The following is a 19839-nucleotide window of genomic DNA, read 5'->3' on the forward strand; positions in this document are numbered from 1 at the left end:
CAGAGAATATAAAAGGGGCTGGGGCTACCATTAAAGTCTCTCTCTCCCTCCATGTGGACCATCTAGTGGGGCAGAGGTGAGCATGCTACCATGAAATGTGTCTGACTCCCATTTATTTCAATACTTCACTTCTATCTCTCATGCTCTCAGTACCTTTACTATGATCTTTACTTATCGCTGTACAATTGCGCCTACCAGACTCGTAATGATGTGGTAGGGGCTGGCTTCCCCTGACAGAACACAAAGGAAATTAACCAAAATTATAGTTACCATGACTGGTGTCTATAATTATTAGATCATTTTATGTCAACTTAAATATATATAAAGGTGTAGGGTCATATCCAAACTGTCAACCAGATCATAACTGATAATACCTCTTTGAGGGTGTGGCCTTCTCATAAGAGAGGCTCAGGAAACTTCCTGCTTTATCTCTGCCTTCACCTTCCTGCTTGCTGATCCTGAGAGCTGCCATGTTTGCACTGAACTTCGATCCATGTTACTTTGCACCCACCAGGCTGTGATCTTCCTGCCTTTTGCATCCTTACCTGTGGCTGCATGAGTGTGAAGTGGAACTAGTGTTGTTTTTATGGATTTCAGTTAGACTTGCTGGGATGTTATCTTGATTTATAATTGGTTATTGATATAAAGCTCTTTCTTTCACATATATTTGTGTCTCTGGATTTGTTTCTCCAGTCAGTCCAGTCTAACAGAGTGGCATATCAGTACATCAGTGTTATAGGTAGGACTATAGCAACAGGAATGTGATCTTGGTGGGGACACATGAATAATGTTAGAAGAGCTTACCAGATTGGTCCAGGGCTTTCTAATCAAGGAAGTCAGAATAGGACTACTAAGGTATGACTCATGACTCTATGACCCACACCTCACCCCAAGATGGTAACCATGGGATAATCAAGGACACACGCAGGCATATTCTAAGTAAGATTGCACCTCTCTGGAGTGGTTGGAGAGGGAGAAGAGGATATTCATTTTCCAATGGACTCTGCATGAAGCAAGACTGTTGTGATCCCTAATTAACAGTCATAAGGTATTTAGCCTTGGATTAATACACATAGGGGTAGTGCACATGGATCTGGGCCTTTCACTGTGGTCCATAGATGTCTGCTCTATGATGCCAGGGGTTCATGATACCAGGAAACAAGGTCCAGAAACTCCTGTCACTGTTACAATCAAAGACCTAGATCACGTTGATTCTTCTGATGTTTGAGACAGAATGAAAAAAAAAATAGGGTTTGCTACCACCAAATTGCTTAAATACTCCAGTAAAAGTCAGGAAAGTTGTATACAAAGAGAGACATATATTAAACTATGTGATTGAAACAGATGTTTGTAATAAGCACAGGAAGGGATTCCCAGGCTTTTACAATGTCACAGGAAGGGATTAGCAGATTTTCACCATGACCACAGGATACTATGCATACTCTGAAAGGCAGGTTTTTCAATGTTTATTAGGGATTTATTTACACATGCATTTCTCAAGGACCCATTAGATCACCTCTCCTAAAGCCCCATGCATCCTGTTTATCTATAATTGGAGGACATGTTCAGGCCTGGCCTTACCAGACCACCATTTCCTTAAGCCTCAGAGTAAGGGAGGCTTTGTGCCTGGCTGTTATTTTAATGGCCTTGGTAGTAACTGGTGGTGCAGTGATTACACATGGCCCTGTGATTTGCAAACTCTGAAGTTCTAAACCACTAGCTGCTTTGTGGGGAGAAAGCGGAGACTTTTTCCCCTTAAACTTTCGCAACAGCTATAGTCTAGGAAACCCACAGAGGTTCTGCCTGTCCTATAGACCAGAGATAATAATGTGCATTACAAAATGCTCAAGGAATTAATAGACCTAGTAATCATAAACATAATAAAGATATATGCACCCAATGAAAAACCATCAAAATTCATCAATCAAATACTGAAAGAGATGAAAAGAGATCAACAGATCAACAACATTTATAGATTACTTCAATACACAAGTTCAAAGAAAAACAGATCAACATGTAAGAAACTCAATCAAAAAAAGGAAAAGCAAACCAGCACAATAAAAAATTTTGAACTGAGGGGTATTTACAGGGCTCTCCAACCAACAGCAACAACAACAACAAAACACACATTCTTCTGCATGCACACGACTCATATTCAAAAATAGACCACCTGCTGGGCCATAAATCAAGCTTGAGAAAATTCAAACACAGAACTTATTCAAGTCATCTTCTCTGGTCACAGTATCATAAAACTGGAAAATCAACAATAGAAAGGAGAAAACAATCACAAACACTTGAAGACTCAAAAGCACACTACTCAAAAAAGACTGGGGAGTAACCCAAATTAGAGAGGAAATCAGGAAGTTCCTTGAAACCAATGACAATGACAACAAAACATACCCAACAAGGGGATGCAGCAAAGGCAGCTATTAAAGATCATTTTATAGCAATAACTGCACACATGAGAAAAGAGGAGATAACTGTGTTCAGCACATTAGCACAGCATCTCCAAGAACAAGAACAGAGTCCACAGCACAATCCTTTCAACAGGAAAAGAAAAGAAATAATAAAAATTAGGATGGAAATAAATGAACTAAATAGAGAAGTACATCGGGAAAAATGAACAAACCACAATGTTGGTTCTTTAACACACTCAACAAAACCAACATACGGCTAGCAAACCTAACAAAGGAAAGGAAGAAGCAGATGTCACTATATAAAATTAGGGATGAAACAGGGGAAATAAAAAGAGACTCTAATGAAATAAAAAGAGTAATGATGTATTACAATGAAAGACTATATTCCAACAAATTAATAATTTGGAGGACATGGACAAATACCTAGAAAAGCAATTTCCCAAAATAACTCATAATGACATTAAGAACTTAAATAGAGCCCTAACAGTAGAAGAAATAGGTCAGGTCATCAAGGAATTCCAAGTCAAAGCTCCAGTCCAGATAGTGTCATAAGAGGATTCTACCAAACATTCAGATAAGAGCTAACACCAATCCTACACAAACTCTTCTAGAACATAGAGCAGTGGATCTCAACCTTCCTAATGCCATGACTCTTTAATATAGTTCTTCATGCAGTGGTGACCCCAACCATAAAATTATTTTCATTGCTATTTCTTAACTATGAATAGTCATGTAACTACCTGATTTGTGGGGTGTATTTTCATTGTTACAAATTTAACATACTTAAAGCATAGTGATTAATCACAAAAACCACATGTAATTATAGATTGTAAAGTATTATTCCTAGTTACAAATAAATGAAATTTTATCTTAAAGCATGGTGTAACATGAGTAACAGTCTTCACACCAGGTACTCATATGTGGGCATGTCTGCATGTGAGCAGAAATGTTTGTAGATAGATAGAGGAGCAGTGTCTTGGTTCCTAAGATCATTGGAAATTTGTGTTTTCCAATGGTGTTAGGTGAACCCTGTGAAATGGTTGTTGACCCCCAAAGGGGCTGTGGCCCACATGTTGACAATCTCTGACATAGAGACAGCAAATGACCACACTCATTCTATGAAACCAGCATCAACCTGATCTCCAAACTGAGAAAAGACCCCACAAGGATAGTGACCTGCACACTGATATCTCACATTAGCATAGATGCTAAGTCCTTCAACGAAATCTTGGCCAATAGAATCCAACAACATATCAGAAAAAAGCAAACAGAAACATCATGGCCATTTGGAGTTCCTGTATTTGTGCAGAGATGGTTAACTTTTTAAAAACAATTAAGATAATGCACCATGTTAAAAAGAAAAAGATAAGAACCATATGAACATAGAAATTTGTGAATAGAAAGCTTTTGATAACATCCAACATCCATAATAAAAACTCTCAAGAAGACTGCCCTGGAAGGGGAACTCCTGAGTACATTAAAGGCCATCTGCAAAAAAAAACAATAGCCAAAATTACACTCAATGGAGAAAAACTGAAAACATCTCATTTAACAAAGTACCCCTACAAGGATGTCCCCTATTCCCACTCTTATTCAATATTGTGTTGGAAGTCCTAGGCAGTACGTTATGACAACAGAAAGAATCAAGGGAATACAAGTGGGTAAAGAAAAAGGGGCACGTGCTATTTTCAGGTGATATGACTTTATATGTGGAGAACCCTTAGGTGTCCACACTTGGATGGCTGGAGTTTCATGGAGTAGCAGGACACAAGACTAATAAGCAGAAATCAATGGAATCCTTATATACCAGGGACAGGAATACTCAAAAAATATATCAAGTAAACATTCCCATTCAGAAAAGCCATGCAAAAACTGAAATACCAAGGAAAAAACCTAACCAAAGAAACCCAAAAGACCTGTATGAAGAAATCTACTGAAACTTCCTACAAGAAATCACATGGGAAATACACACATGGAAGAATATTTCATGTTCCCGGAGCAGTGTAATCCAAATCCCACCAATGTTCTTCAAAGAAATGGAAAAAAAAATGATTATGTACTTCATGTGGAGAGAAAAGAAGCCCAGGATGGGCCAAGAGCACCTGGAGAAGAAGGAGAAAGTAAGTGGTGGTGCACTACCTGACCTCAAAACCTGTGCTGAAGCCACAGATGCCAGAGTAGCCTCGAACTGCACTGATATAATGATAGACACAGAACCAATGGATCACGGCAGAAAAACCCAGAAATGGAAACTTCTGCATACCGATAATTGTTTTTTTACAAAGCCCCCAAAAGCATTAAATAGGAAGCAGATACCCTCTTTAATGAATGGTGTCATGTAAATCTATGATAAGCCACTATACCGCCCCCACCCCATGTAGAAAGCCCTGTCAGAGGGATAAGATACACAGATGGGGAAGACGACTCTTCAGAGAAAGGGAGAAAAAACATGTAGGGCCGTGGTTCTCAACCTTCCCAGTGCCACAACCCTTTCATACACTTCCTCATGTTGTGGTGACCACCCAACCATAAAAGTATTTTTGTTGCCACTTCATAACTGTAATTTTGCTTCGGTTATGAATCAGGAAACCCCTGTGAAAGGCTCATTCGACCTCCAAAGGGGTCACGACCCTCAGGTTGAAAACCACTGGTCTAGGGGAAGACAAGGCATGTCTGCTGGTAGGAAGAATGTAGGGGGAAGCATGATTTTAAATGCTTCTGGGGACACCAGGGGGGAGGGTGACTTTGGTGGTATGCAACGAATGGGCTACATTGATCTCGGGAGTCCTGGAGAAGGAAGCTGGGTGCCTGGATCTGCTGTGCATACAGCATGCTTCAGAGGTGTGTGCCAGTGGGATCTCAGCAAGAAACTCCACTGGATGAAATGGACTCAGACACATTTGTGACCTGAGGAGTTACTTGGAACATACATGGTGTCTGAGGAAGCAGAAGACAGCTGTCCCAACAGCTGAGAACTGTTGATAGCCGGACTATCAAGGCCCCGCTTTATCAACCCCCTACATGCTATATTAAGATATGTATCATTCTGGCAAACAGGTTATGGATATTCAATTTCATTATTTTCTGTTGATAGTGCATGTATTTCAGAGGTGTTATGTCATGGGTTTCACCCTATAGAAGTTGTTATTTGTTTTTCAGTAAATGAAATCCAGGATTGATGAGTCTATCAGGACTGCAAACAGAACATGGACAAGGTGGGTTGGTATGGGGAGGGGAGGGAGGAGTTAGTACCTGTGGTGGGAGAGGTAAAAGAAGATTACATCAGGGAGACCAGGAAGGAAAAGTATGTTGGGAAACTGATTATGGAAGCAATTATACAGTTCTGTTTGACAAGATTGAACTATGGGATAATATGCCATATGCATTAACCCCAAGTAATAAGAAATTAAAAGGAAAACAAAAACCATATATTCAGAAATGGATTTGGGGCTTGCACTAAATCCTAGCTCTAACTCAGTGATTCTCAACCTTCCTAAAGCCATGGTCCTTTAATAAAATTCCTCATGTTGTGGTGACACAACCCCAACCACAAAATTATTTTCATTGCCACTTCATAACTATAATTTGCTACCGTTTTGAATTGGGCAACCTCTGTGAAAGGGTCGTTCGACCTACAGGCTATAATCACTAACAAAAAATAGACAGATATGTAGCAGATAAAATAGTATTTGGAGTCTTAAATGTTTGTTTCTAACAAGCAGCCATCTAAGTGAGATGTCAAATAAGTCCCCATGGAAGAAGCACACTATCTTTACTCATGAAAGGGTTATGGTTGCTAAACAGAGAGCTTTGGTGAGATGAAGATAGATGGTCAAAGGCACAGATCTGGCTGGTACAGTTAAACCTTTGTCAATAGACCACCCCTACAATGCACGCTGTGCCTGACCTGGTTTCCTAAATGGTCTATGTCTTTGGTTTGTATTGCTGTGTTGGGCTTTTGAGTGACCATATCAGGATGTGTCTCTCAAAAGTGTCATGCCACTGGAGGTCACCCTCTTGAAGTTGTTATCATGTGTTTCTGTTTTTCAATATAAGAATCCAGGATTGATGAACCTATAGAGACAGCAAGTAGGCTAAGGGTTTGCGGTGTGGGGAGGGAATTCAGTGGTGGATGCAGGGTGAAGGGGAGATGATATCAAGGAGTCCATGAAGAAAAAGAATATTTGAGACTGAATGTTATATCAATTGCATGATTCTGTTTGATGTGATTCAACTATGCAGTGATATATATGCAAAAAAAACCAAAAAAACTACTGAACATAAAGACATAAGACACACACAAAAATGAAGAAATACATGAAAACATGCACTCTAAATATTTCTCTTTATTTTATTTTAGTGATTATAGTTTGCTTCTTTTACTTATGCCATTTTTCAAAGTTTTAACTGAAAAAGTAACTTAATATATTTTCTTGTGACAAAGTGTTTTTTACGTTCATACTTGAATACATAAAATGCATTTGTTACATAAGAAACACCATATGTCTGTTACTTTGTTGTACTGTGGTGACTTCTATGTCGCAATGGTGCTGGAAACTATTTCACTGATATTTGAAAGGCCAGGAGAGTCACGCAACGTGAACGGGTTTCAGCCACGCTGCCAGACAGCATAGAGCAAGAAGTAATCAGCTATCCACTTCTACAAATAAGCCACTGACCACCTGAAGAATAACAACATACCATCATCAGACATCGTCCTGGATGAGGCCCTTATATCAAAATATGACTGAGGAAGAGCTGCCTTCTCAAATGAGAGTCGAGCATAAAGATGGGGATGGAGTAAAGCCTGTGTAAACACATTGAGACCATCATTTGCTGATGAGGAGCTAACATGGGAAGAAATGATCACAAACATGTATAGATAATTGAAAATTGTGAGCTGTGAAGCATGAGTTTCTGAAAACTGGAACTTGTGAAAGATGAAATGGTGTTAGTGCACTGAAATGGTCTGGTGCTGGTGAGACAGAATCAGAGTCGTGTGACTGACTATGCATCACTGTTAGGTATGGAGCATGAGTGGATATTTCCCCAGCCGAATGGGCATCTTCAGTTTTCAGCAAGCATCTGCTACATAGTCCAAAAACATACAGAAAATTAGACTAATTTACTACAGAATACCAATGGTCTTTCATAAAGTTGATCCCTGGTTTGAACTCCCCGGCATGAATCGTGCATCCCTGGTATGAATCTGATTTGGTCATGGTGAACTTTTTATATGCTTTTTTATTCAATTGTATATTATTTTGTTAAGAATTTTTGCATCAATGCTTTTTAGGAATATTGATCTATAGTTCTCATTCATTGTGGGATCCTTGTCCGATTTAGGCATAAGCATTAGAGTAGCTTCATAGAAAGACTGGGAGTTTTCCATCTTTTTCTATGTTCTGTAATAGTATGTATAGGATAGATGTCAGTTCTTCCCTGAATGCTTGGTAGAATTCTCCTGTGAAGACATCTGACCTGGGGAATTTTTTTGGTAATTCCTTGATAACCTTGTCTATTTCTTCCATTGCTATGGGTCAGTTGAGGTTCTTGACATTCATCTGGGATAGTCTAGGGAGGGATTGTTTCCAAGTATTTGTCCGTGTCTTCTGAGTTGTTGAAATCATTAGAGAGCAGGCCTTCATAGTACTGTGCATTTATACTTTTGAATTCATTAGGGTCCATTGTAATGTCCCCTGTTTCATCCCTCATCTTTACTTTTGAAATTTCTTCCTTCCTTTCTTAGGTTACATTTGCCAATGGTCTATGAATTCTGTTAATCCATTCAATGAATCAACCTTTAGCTGCATTATTTTTTCCCTTAGTTTTCTTGTTTTCCGTCTCCAGTATCACAGCTCTGATTGTTATTACTACTTTCCTTTTGCTTTTAGGGAGATTGTTCTGTTGACTCTGCTCTAATTAGTGTATTTTTTTTGCCAGCCTATCCACCACAGATCTCTCTTCCCTTTTCATGTGTGCTTATATTACTATCAACTCTGCTAAATGGCTTGGTTGCCTCCCAAAGGTTTGGGGTTTCCCATTTTCATTCTCATTGGTTTTGGGGATGTTCCTGATTTCATCTCTGGTTTGTGCCATTACCCACTACTTTTGTAATAGAGAACTATTCATGCTCCAGTTCTTTACCCTTGTTTTTTATTGTTATTCTGTTTATTTCCAGCGTTATGGCACAGTAATCTGAAAATGATGTCTGTATAATCTCATTGTGCTTGGATTTACTCTGATTAGAGTTATGTTCCAGCATGTGGCCTATCTTTGAGAAGGTGCCATGTGAACTTGAAAAGAATGTGAATTTATTTCATTTTGGTGGAAAGCTCTGAATATCAGGTCAAGTCGTTCAATTGTGATGTTTAGATGTGTAACTTCCTTGTTGAGTTTATTTCTCTGCGATCTGTCTTTTTCAGAGAGTGATTTAATAAAGTCACCTACTATAATTACTGAGCCTTTGATTTCTTTCTCCATCTTTGGAGTGCTTGATTTACGAATTTGCAGGTCTCTCATTGGGCGCATATATATTTATTATGCTCACTGATTCTTGCTCTATTGTTCCTTTGAGCATTATATAGTGCCTGTCCTTGTCTCTTTATATGGCATTTATCTTGAGATCAATTTGCTTAGAGATTAAGATTGCTACCTCTTCTTATTTTGCTTTGAAATTTTCTTGGTATATTTTTTTCCAACTTTTCATTCTGAACCTGTTTTTGTCTGCAAGCTTGATATGTGTCTCCTGCAGGCATCAGATTAATGGGTTGCTTTCTAAGCCAGTTTGATAGCCTCTACCTTTTAATAACAGAGTTCAGTCCATTGATATTTAGGGATAGTTCATCAAGGATTTTTTTAAACACTCACAATATATGGTCCATGTATGACAAATATTTATGTGTGCACATAAATATTACAACCATAAATAGTCAAAAGGGTATGCATAAGACATATAATAACTGGATAACCATAATTGTGGAAAAGGAGATGAAACAATAATAGAGAGATAGTCAATGGTATGTTTACTTGCAATAGAAAAATAATATACAACCTCTACCATGCAGTACAAGCTGAAGAAAGAAATAATGAACCAAGACCAATTACCTGCTCACCTTAGCAAGCTATTTATTTGTTTGTTCAGAATGGTGACCAGAGGGAATTCCAGAGGGAATCTGGTTAGTTAAATCAAGAATGTAGCGGTAAAAGACTCATTGCTTTCTGTAAAGTTGCTGTGTCACATGGAAAAATGTGTGAATTCCTAAAATAATGGTTTTCCCCTGTAGGATGCATCACATCCACCTATTGATTGACTAAATTGATGACAATGAATAAATGGTAACTGAATAAGAAAATTACCATCTTGAAAACCAAAGATGGTGTATTTTTATTCAACTCCTTCAGATCTTTTAAGTTATGTCATATTAACTAGGATTCTTGGCTATAGATTTTAGGTAAAAATTAGAATTAGTTAGCAGCAGTATATTGAAGGGCTTATATAAAATGTAAAAACTACTCTAATATTATTAGTGCTTCGGCAAAAAAAATGAGTCTGACAGAAATTAAGTGTTGGTTCTTTTTTTTTCTCCCCAAAAGCAGAGGCCCAAAGCACATATTTTTATACTTGTGTTTGATCATTTTTTCATTCTCCGTGCCATTCCCTTCCCATTCCTTGCATTCTAGGTTTAGTTTTCACAAGAGTATTAATTTTAATGGAATTTTTATCAGCCTGCTATATCTTAAAACTTTACTAATTTTCTTATAGTATTACTTTTGCTGTTCATAGAGCATCACAGTTCTAAACACTACATAGATTTTTACTATTTTTACTATTTAAGAAAAATAGGCACAGCTGTAGAGGAGAATACAACAATGTTGAATATTATTATGATTGCATTTTTAGTTTCATAAGAATTCTCTGGCCTAGCCATAATCATAAATCAACTGAAAATGAAATATTGGAATACATTTAATGATGATAACTAATGTGCACTTCTGTAGAGTGAGTTAGTGTTTCAGTTCTTTCTCCCAACCACCTGTAAGGACGATATTGGTTCCATCGTCTCATAGTTGAATTTACAAAACAATTAAAATCATCCATTAAAACTATTTTTATTTCATACTACTTGCCATTATGTTCCAGAAAACCCTCCTACCCCACAGTTTCTTCATTGCACTTTTCACTTCTGCATTTCTAAGTGTATAAATTAGGGGGATTAACATGGGGGGGATGATGGTGTAAAATACAGCCACCATCTTATCCTCAGGAAAGGTTGTATCGGGGCACATGTACATGAAAGTACAATGACCAAAAAAGATGATGACGACAGCAATGTGAGAGCCACAAGTGGAGAGGGCTTTGCACTTGTCCTAGTTGACTGCTTTCTGAGAGATACCAGGATGAGAGTGCAGGAGATTAACAAGGCAATAAAGCTCCCCAGAAGAATGGTCTCAGTGTTGGCTGTCATAGCAATACCAACAATGTAACTATCTGTGTAGGCAAGTTTCAAGACAGGATGGATATCATAAAACTAGTGGTCAATCCCATTGGGTCCACAAAAGGTAGCTGGATCATCAAAGCCACCTGAATAATGGAGTGTAAGAACCCACCTACCCATGTCCCCAGTAACAGTTTATTACATCTGCCTTGGTCCAGTATGCTCATATAGTGTAAAGGTTTACAAATGGCCACATAACTATCATAGGCCATGACAATGAAGATGAAGACCTCAGTACAGCCAAAGAAATGTACCCTAAAGAGTTGATACATTCACCCCACATAGGAGATTGTTTTAGTCTTTGCTAAGAAGTCAACAATCATGTTGGGAATTATAACGGAGGAGAAGCAAATGTCCACAAAAGACAAATAGTGAGAAAGAAATACATTGGAGGTGTGAAAAGGTTGCCCACACATACTGTCAGCATGATAAGAAAGTTTCCCAGATGAATAATTGCATAGGAAAAAGAAAAACTCACAAAACAAATTTCTCCTACCACTGGGTTTGAGAAAGTCCCAAGAAAATGAAGACAGTTACATTGCTTCTTTTTACCATGGAATTAGCTTAGCAGTTCAAGCTCCAAAGAGAATTAATTTGGCTGAAAAATATAAAATGCACCAGCAACAGTATTTCTATTTTAGGGAAAGAATTTATAATCATAGTACTTCAAAATAAATGCATACTGCTGTTTGGCATGCATAGTCAAATAAATACATTCTGACAAACTTATCACCGTCCAGCAATCCATTGCAGATGGGGCACCATAGTCCCAAGAGTTCAGACAAATCCCTTAAACCAAACATCAAGCCAATGATTCCATATCTCTTGCCATTTTAAAAGAGTTATTTATGTGTTCGATTTTAAACATTTGCTTAGTTCTTATTCCATATAAGTACTAGCTCTGCTTTTGAACAAGTTCTCTCTTAGGGCTTATTAGACACTACAAAGAGTTAATATACTCAGTTGCAATACAGAAACCCACCCTTAAGTGCCTTGGGAGGAAGTCCTTAAAAAACGAATACAGAAAATCTTTAGGAAAAATGTTTCTGGTAACTGCCCTCACCCCAGAAGAATTTACTTGAGAGGACAGCACTGAAGCTCCATCTAGGGGAGAGGGGCATGTCAGATGAGCACAAATGGGAGCAAAAGAAGGGAAATGAAGAGGGAGTGGAGCACACCCTGGCCCATCAAGCCTGGAGAATGATATCCCTGCTTTGAACAGCCAATGAACAGAGTGGACAATATGGCTGATCCCATTAGGAGACACATCATCCTTTGATGGCTCAGGGCCATAATGGGGACAACACTGAAGACTCAGGGCCAGGACTGGCCCAGTTGACCCTGTGACATTGAGGCAATGCACTAAAAGTGTGCCACACAACAACTGTGGGAGCAGAGCTGGGAGCCACCGAGGGAGTACAAAGGAGAAACTCTGGGGCCAAAGCATGGTACCCCATTGGACCTGACTGAAGAACACGCCTAGAGATAAAATAATTATACTTTTATCTATTTACAGGTTTTTCTTTCTTTTTAAATTTTAATTAATTTATTATTCTATGAGTAATTGGTTTCCCTTTTTACTGTCATAGCTGTGTTCTCTCTCATTGCCTATCTTGCATTGACTTGATTTTTGGTGCACATTATTATATCTACAGATCTATCTAGATAAGATGGACTGAATAAATACTCTGGAGGATAAAACAATGGGACCAATGGTTCTGGGGGGACATGGGAGAAGGGGATGAGGGGGCAGGGAGGTAGTGCTGACCGACCCAAGGACAGGGGAACAATAAGTGATCCAAAATCAGTAGCAAGTGTGGTGTGAGTGGCCTGGTAGGGATTCAGCAAGGGCAAAGAAACCGAGAGAAATTACTGAAACCCAAATGAAGTCTGAGCATGATAGTGGGACAAGAGGAAAGTAAAAGGAAATAGAGGAAAGAACTAGGGAACAAAGGGTATTTATAGAGGTCCAAGACTGTAATGTACATATGTAAATATATTTATATGAGTGTGGGGAAACAGATCTATGTGCATATATTTAGAGGTTTATTATTATGGCAGCAGATGGACATTGGGTCTCCACTCAAGCACTTACTCAATTAAAGAACACCTTGTTTTAATAAATTGGCATTCCAGGATGCACACTTTCCCGACAGTATTGCTGAAGAAAAATGTGTGCATCAGCAAATGTGGTGAAGAAAGCTGACAGTGTCCAGCTACCAAAAGATATAGCATCTGGGATCTTAAAGGTTTGAAGATAAACAAGAGGCCATCTAGCTGAGAAACATCAAAGCCCACATGGAAGAAGCACACCAGCTTGGCTGACCAAGAGGTGTAGAAGAGACCGGTTATCAGACATCAAAGAGCTAAAAACCATATCAGTGGGTTTCCACCTTCCTGACACAACCACTGAAGACAAACGTGTGCATAAGTAAATGTGGTGAAGAAAGCTAATGGTGCCCGGCTATCAAAAGATATAGCAGCTGGGTCTTAAAGGCTTGAAGATAAACAAGTGGCCATCTAGCTGAGAAGCATCAAAGCCCACATGGAAGAAACACACCAGCCTGTATGACCAAGAGCTGTCGAAGGGATCAGGTATCAAGCATCAAGGAACAAAAAATCATATCATTGAAAATATGGGTGAGTGCAGAGTGGAGACTCAAAGCCCACTGCTAGCCACTGGACACCCCTTGCTGAGGGGTTGGTTGTGGGGAGATGAACCAGGCAATGTGGAGGGTAGCAACGATGAAATATATAACTTTCCTCTGGTTCTTAAATACTTCCTCCCCCCACTATCATGATCCCAATTCTACCCTGCAAATCTGACTAGACCAGAGGATGCATATTGGTACAGATAGCAACTGGAAACACAGGGAATCCAGGACATATGACTCCTCCGGGACCAGTGATGAGAATGGCGATGCCTGGAGGGTGGAGAGTGTAGGATAGAAAGGGGAACTGATTACAGGAATCTACGTATAGTCTCCTCCCTGGGGGAGGGACAGCAGAGAAGAGGGGGAGGGAGACGTCAGACAGTGTAATATATGACAAAATGATAATAATATATGAATGATGAAGAGTTCATGAGCTAGGGGGTGTGGGAAGGAGGGGGAAATGAATAGCAGATATTACGGGCTCAAGTAGAAGGCAAATGTTATGAGAATGACGATGGCAACAAATGTACATATGTTCTTGACACAATGGATGTATGTATGGATTGTGATAAGAATTGTATGAGCCCCCAATAAAATGATTAAAAAATTTACTTTGAGCATTATGCTCTACTAATAATCATGGGATCGAATTGAAAACAACAACTCAAAGATCAGATAGGAATCGCAGGGTACCGTGACTTTATGTTAATAGAGGAGGAGCAATTCTGAAGAAAAACTCTCATTGCCATCAAGTCCATGGACACTGACTCCTAGTGATCCTATAGAAAAGGGTAGAACTTCCCTTGTGAGTTTCTGAGACTGTACCTGTTTACTAGGAAATTGACTCACAACTCCAAGCATTCTACTAGTATGTGTTTTGAGCTAGTGTTTGCTTTGCTGCATATATTGCAACCACAGTAAAAACAAAATCAGTAAGATGAAAAGCAAAGAATATCCTTTGGATGACAATTGCCCTCTGACTCACATACTTTGAAATAAGCTGTATGGCAACTGGTTGGTCTGTGTTTGGAGGCATATTGACAGTCACATGGATATATTGAGAGAAGTTCACCTACGGTTTAACAAAAGCTTACAATTTACCTTCTGAATATAGATACACCCGTACATCACATTCACCTCTAAAATATTCTTATAACTCTTCGTTTTCATCATATTTATGTTGGTTCTCCTTGTATGAGTGATAGCACCATTGTGTCCTACTCACTCACCGCCATCAAGTTGAGTCCAAATAATAGTGAAGAATCAATATTTAAGAAGAACTCTGCAATGAAAGAGGATTTATGGGCTTTGGAGGAGGAGGATATTAAATATAAATGATGCATCTTCAAAGGTGGAATTTCATTCTAGGGCGTCCCCAGGGGTGATAGGGCATAAAGGGTTATATAGGATCATTTTGAGTAACAGGATTGTTACCATGTTTCCTCAAATGAAACCATAGTTGTAAATGATTCCTCTACTTACAGGTTTAACCAGTTCCTTAGATAATATTTAGGAGCACTATTTTACCTGAATGAGGTCACTTCTGAAGCCTCCACTAAGATCCATGCATACAGTGTGTAGGCTATTTCTAAGTGGTAAGTCTAGCACCTGGACCACCCATTCTTAGAAAAGTATGAGGCTGTGTACAAGGTCAAATTGTTGGAATAGTTATTATAGGTGTGAAGTACAAGATGATACACATAATAAAAATAATAATATTATAATTCAGATTCCGTGCTCTACTAATTCCCCCTGCTTTTGTATGTCGGATATCTTTTTCTTTTTATTCTGAGTAAAGGATAATAATAGTTCAGTAGTAATAATTACTATTCTCCCTGAAAGGGCTTCTGGTTACAGTGTCAGAAATCAACAGGGGCAGCTCTATCCTGGCAGATCTGGCTGCGACGAGTCAGAATCTACTTGATGGCAAGAGACAGATTCTCCGTGAGAGAGCCTGATTTGTGGGAGGTCAAATCATAGCAGTTTTGACTATTATGAAGTATGTTCTTTGCATCGTTGCATCCAACACTGGGCATTTATGTGAAGCCTGAATCAGGTAGCCATTGTCCAAACCAAAAAGTCTTAGCAGATTCCAGCTTTCTCCTGGGATCAAAACCCATGGGGGAGGGGTTCTTTTGTTGCTTCCTGTGCTTTTCAAACAAAAGGATCACTCACTTCCTTTTGAAATGCTAATGTTTGGATGAACTCCTCCTTAATCATACTACCATATTTCATAGTCATGAATCAGTGTCTTAATTCTTGAATTATTCCCATACTTTGGAGAATCCAAGACGAAACTAAACCTAACTCACTGCCCTCAAGTTGATGCCAACTCATAGAAAAATGACATTCAAATATATCAATGGTGCCTTGAAGTAGAGAAATTTGATTGAATTCTTATCTTCCACTGAGTTTCTATATAGATCAATTGTTTTTAAAAGAAAAAGAAATCTCACCAGTATGTCTGTGTTTTGCTTTCCTTTTTCTATCTCTTCTTGAGAAAATTTGAGAGCAGCTTCCTTAGGAATAAATAGTGCTAGAGAGTCTCTGGCCTCATAAACTCAATGGCTGAGAGAAGTCAGTCTATACGGATCTGTCACTCTCAGAATCAACCATGGCACAAGATCTTTCATGACAAATACTCTTTTCTTTCCTTTATAGCATATTTTAAAGGAGATGCAAATGTTTAATGACATTTCAGAAACCCTTTCCCCAAAGTTTCTGTGTTAGACCAGGTTCTCGAGAGAAACAAAACCTGAAAACTGATAATTTTATATACATTTGTATAGATAGATATATAACATAAGAAATAAAGTTATTTAAATTATAAAGCAGTACATATGGCTCACTGTAACTCACTCCCATGAGACAATTGTGAGACACTGGAAGTCCTTCAAGTCTTGAGGGCCACTGGGTAGTCCTCTGTAGAGCAATTCAGGCTATCTCAGTACAGGCAGCAAGCAGCAAGGCAGGTCACCAACAGTCAGTTTAATGACAGGGCCCGACACTCCCAGATCATGAGATGTAAATTTCAATAGTGTGGCAAAGCAAGTCTTGAAGGAACCTCATATTACAGTGACAAAATACATGGATTAGGTGTCCCACAGGTAGTTTAGCTTACAAATGGTGGCACAGAACAAGCAAGGCAGCTCCATGCTGATCTAATGATCAAAGAGCAAGAGATAAGAAATGCAAGGTTCACAGATCCATTTATCACTCCATCCTTCAATTAATCTCACATGTGTTTTATCCACTAGGTTGGCATAATAATCTAACTACGTCAATCTACCTCTTATCAACTTGGCCCCTGTACACAATTCTTTAGCCTTATATAACTTCCAAAAAAAATGAAATCACACCTATACTTAACATCAAACATCCATCATACATATAAATGAAAACACACTGAATCCATTTTATCGGATATATCATATAGAAACAAAGGAAAGATATTCAATAAGCACATATAAAGAAAATACACTGACAATTTCAAATCTTACTTTTGTAATTGATCATGTGGTTGTAACTGCTCATAGAACTACCTTCTTCTACTACCCATTCTGTATTACCTTTGCCCTCGGCAAGCACCTCAGCTGGCTGTGGTTTTTTGCCTGTTAGGGTAACCAAGATGTTCATTCCTGAGAGGTTTGGGTCATTATATGTCCTGTCAGGATTGGATTGCTGTAATTTACAATTTACTTTAATCACAGGGCATGGCAGCACTAAGCGTTGGCCTACGGGATCTCCTGGATTCCAGACATATTCTTCTTTTCTTCCTCTATGTAGCACCAGTCCATTTTCTGGATCAATCACACCACTCAGTACAGTGATACCCTTCCTGACCTGTTCATCCAAAGGCATGAGAAGTCCAAAGCGGCTAGGGGCACTCTCAGCTGCCAGTTCAGTGGAATCTGTGCTGTGTTTCCAGGTGGAAGAGTTCCTTCCTTCGGGACCAGGACCTCCAGGCCTGAGGAACACAGGGTTGCTGGGACAGGAAGCAGAAATGCTGCAAGTGGATCAGTAGGAGTAATAGTGAGTGGTGCCACTCCAGCTTCCACCCCCTGGTTCCTGGATCCATGAATTCTGACTATTGGAGACAAAGCACCATATATTGGGTGCTGGTTTCAGGTACATACAGCTTCCTGGAGAACATTTCCCAGCCACGAAAGTTGTTACCACCTAGTTGGTGCAGTAATTGTGTCTTTGGGAGTCCATTACATCGTTCTATCAAGTCAGCAGCTACAGGATGACGAGAAACATGATATGACCAGAGCATTCCATGGGCATGGGCCCATTGCCTCACTGCATTTGCTGTAAAGTGAGTTCCTTGATCTGAAGCAATGCAATGTGGGATGCCATGCTGGTGGATGAGGCATTCTGTAAAGCCACAAATGGTAGTTTTGATAGAAGCATTGTGTACAGGCCAGGCAAATCCATATCCAGAGTAGGTGTCTATTCCAGTAAGAACAAAATGCTGTGCCCTCCATCAAGTTGCCAATTTCTCTCCCCAAGGAATGGTCCCACATCTTGCACTTAATGTTGGTTTATGCTGCTGGAAAATGGGCACTGAACAGTGAAAGTAGCCATGTCAGTCTTGGTGAGTGGGAGTCCATGTTGCTGCACCCATGCATAACCTCCATCCCTGCCACCATCTCTACTATATTCATGTACCCATTGGGTGATAACAGGAGCGGCAGAGGAAAGAGGACGACCTGTCTCCACAGTGAGTGTCCTTTCATCACCTTGATTGTTAAAGTCCTCCTCTTCAGAGATAACCTTTGGCGAGCGTTCACATGAGATACAATTACCTTTACTTTCATGGCCCATTCAGAAAGGTACATCACATACCTCTTTCCCACACCTCCTTGTCACCAATTTTCCAATCATGTTCCTTCCAATTTCTGACCATCCAGCCAAGCCATTAGCCACAGTCCATGAATCAGTATACAGTCTCTCATCTGGCCATTTTACCTTGTAGGCAAACTGGACGGCCAGGAGCACTGCTGAAAATTCTACCCACTGGGAGGATTTCCCTTCACCTCTGCCCTTTAGGGGGATCCAAGAAACGGGCTGTAGTGCTGCTGCTCTCTACTTATGAGTAGCACCTGAATATTGTGCAGAGTTATCCATAAACCAAGCATGACTTCTTTGGTCTTCAGTTAACGTATGGTAAGGGACTCCCCAGGAGGTCATAGGTACAAACTGGGAGAAAGCAGGTAATGTGACAGGAGTGGAGATTGTGAGCATTTGGGCCACTTCTTCATGCAGCTTACTTGTTCCTTTAGGTTATTCTTTGGCCTGACCTCGTACATCCCACTTCCATTTAACAATGGAGTGTTGCTGCGCATATCCAACTTTATGATTCTGTGGGTCAGACAATACCCAGTTCATGATGGATAGTTCAGGTCTCATGGTGACTTGTTGGCACATAATGAGGTGTTCAATTTCCACCAAGGCCCAGTAACAGGCGAACAGCTGCTTTTCAAAGGGGAGTGGTTATTTGCAGAGGATGGCAGGACTTTACTCCAACATTCCAACAGCCTACACTGTGATTCACCTATAGAGGTCTGCCCAAGACTCCACACTACATCTTTATCTATAACGGACACCTCTAACACTATTGGGCCAGCTGGATCATATAGTCCCAGTGGCTAAGCAGCTTGCATGGCAGGCTGAACCTGTTGAAAAGTCTTTTCTTGTTCTGGGACCCACTCAAAATTGGAGGATTTGCCTGTCACTTGATAAATAGGTCAAAGTGGAACACCTAATTGAGGGATATGTTGCCTCCAACATTGTAGAGAGGACCACTAGATGCTGTGCCTCCTTTATACACACTGGCGGCAGGGGGGGAGGGTGAAATGTAATAGCTTATTCTTCACTTTAGTAGGAATATTTCAACATGCTCTGCACAAATGGACCCCAAAAATTTGTAGTGAGGTGGAGCGTGCCTGAATCTTTGCTGGGTTAATTTCCCAACCTTTTGTACATAGATGTTGTGCCAATGAATCTATAGTCTTTGATAGATCCTCCACAGTGGGTCCAGTCAGCATAATATCATCAATAAAATGGACCAGTGTGACATTTTATGGTAGAGACAGGCAATAAAGTACCCTTCGGAGTAAGTTATGGCCCAGGGCAGAGAGTCGATATATCTCTGGGGGAGAATTGTGAACGTGTATTCTTGCCCCTGCCAGCTGAAGGCCACATTCTTCTGGTGATCCTTCGACACTGGTTTGGAGAAGAAGGGATTAGCCAGATAAATAGCTTTAT

The 19839-nt window shown here is 39.7% G+C and overlaps 1 pseudogene; it reads right to left on the bottom strand.

Moving 5' to 3' along the window:
- Positions 1-10529: 10529 nt before the first annotated feature.
- Positions 10530-11470, bottom strand: LOC142445737 (olfactory receptor 4S2-like; annotated as a pseudogene).
- Positions 11471-19839: the final 8369 nt, after the last annotated feature.

Source organism: Tenrec ecaudatus, chromosome 4 (assembly GCF_050624435.1).
Source record: "Tenrec ecaudatus isolate mTenEca1 chromosome 4, mTenEca1.hap1, whole genome shotgun sequence".
Taxonomy (NCBI): Eukaryota; Metazoa; Chordata; class Mammalia; order Afrosoricida; family Tenrecidae; genus Tenrec; species Tenrec ecaudatus.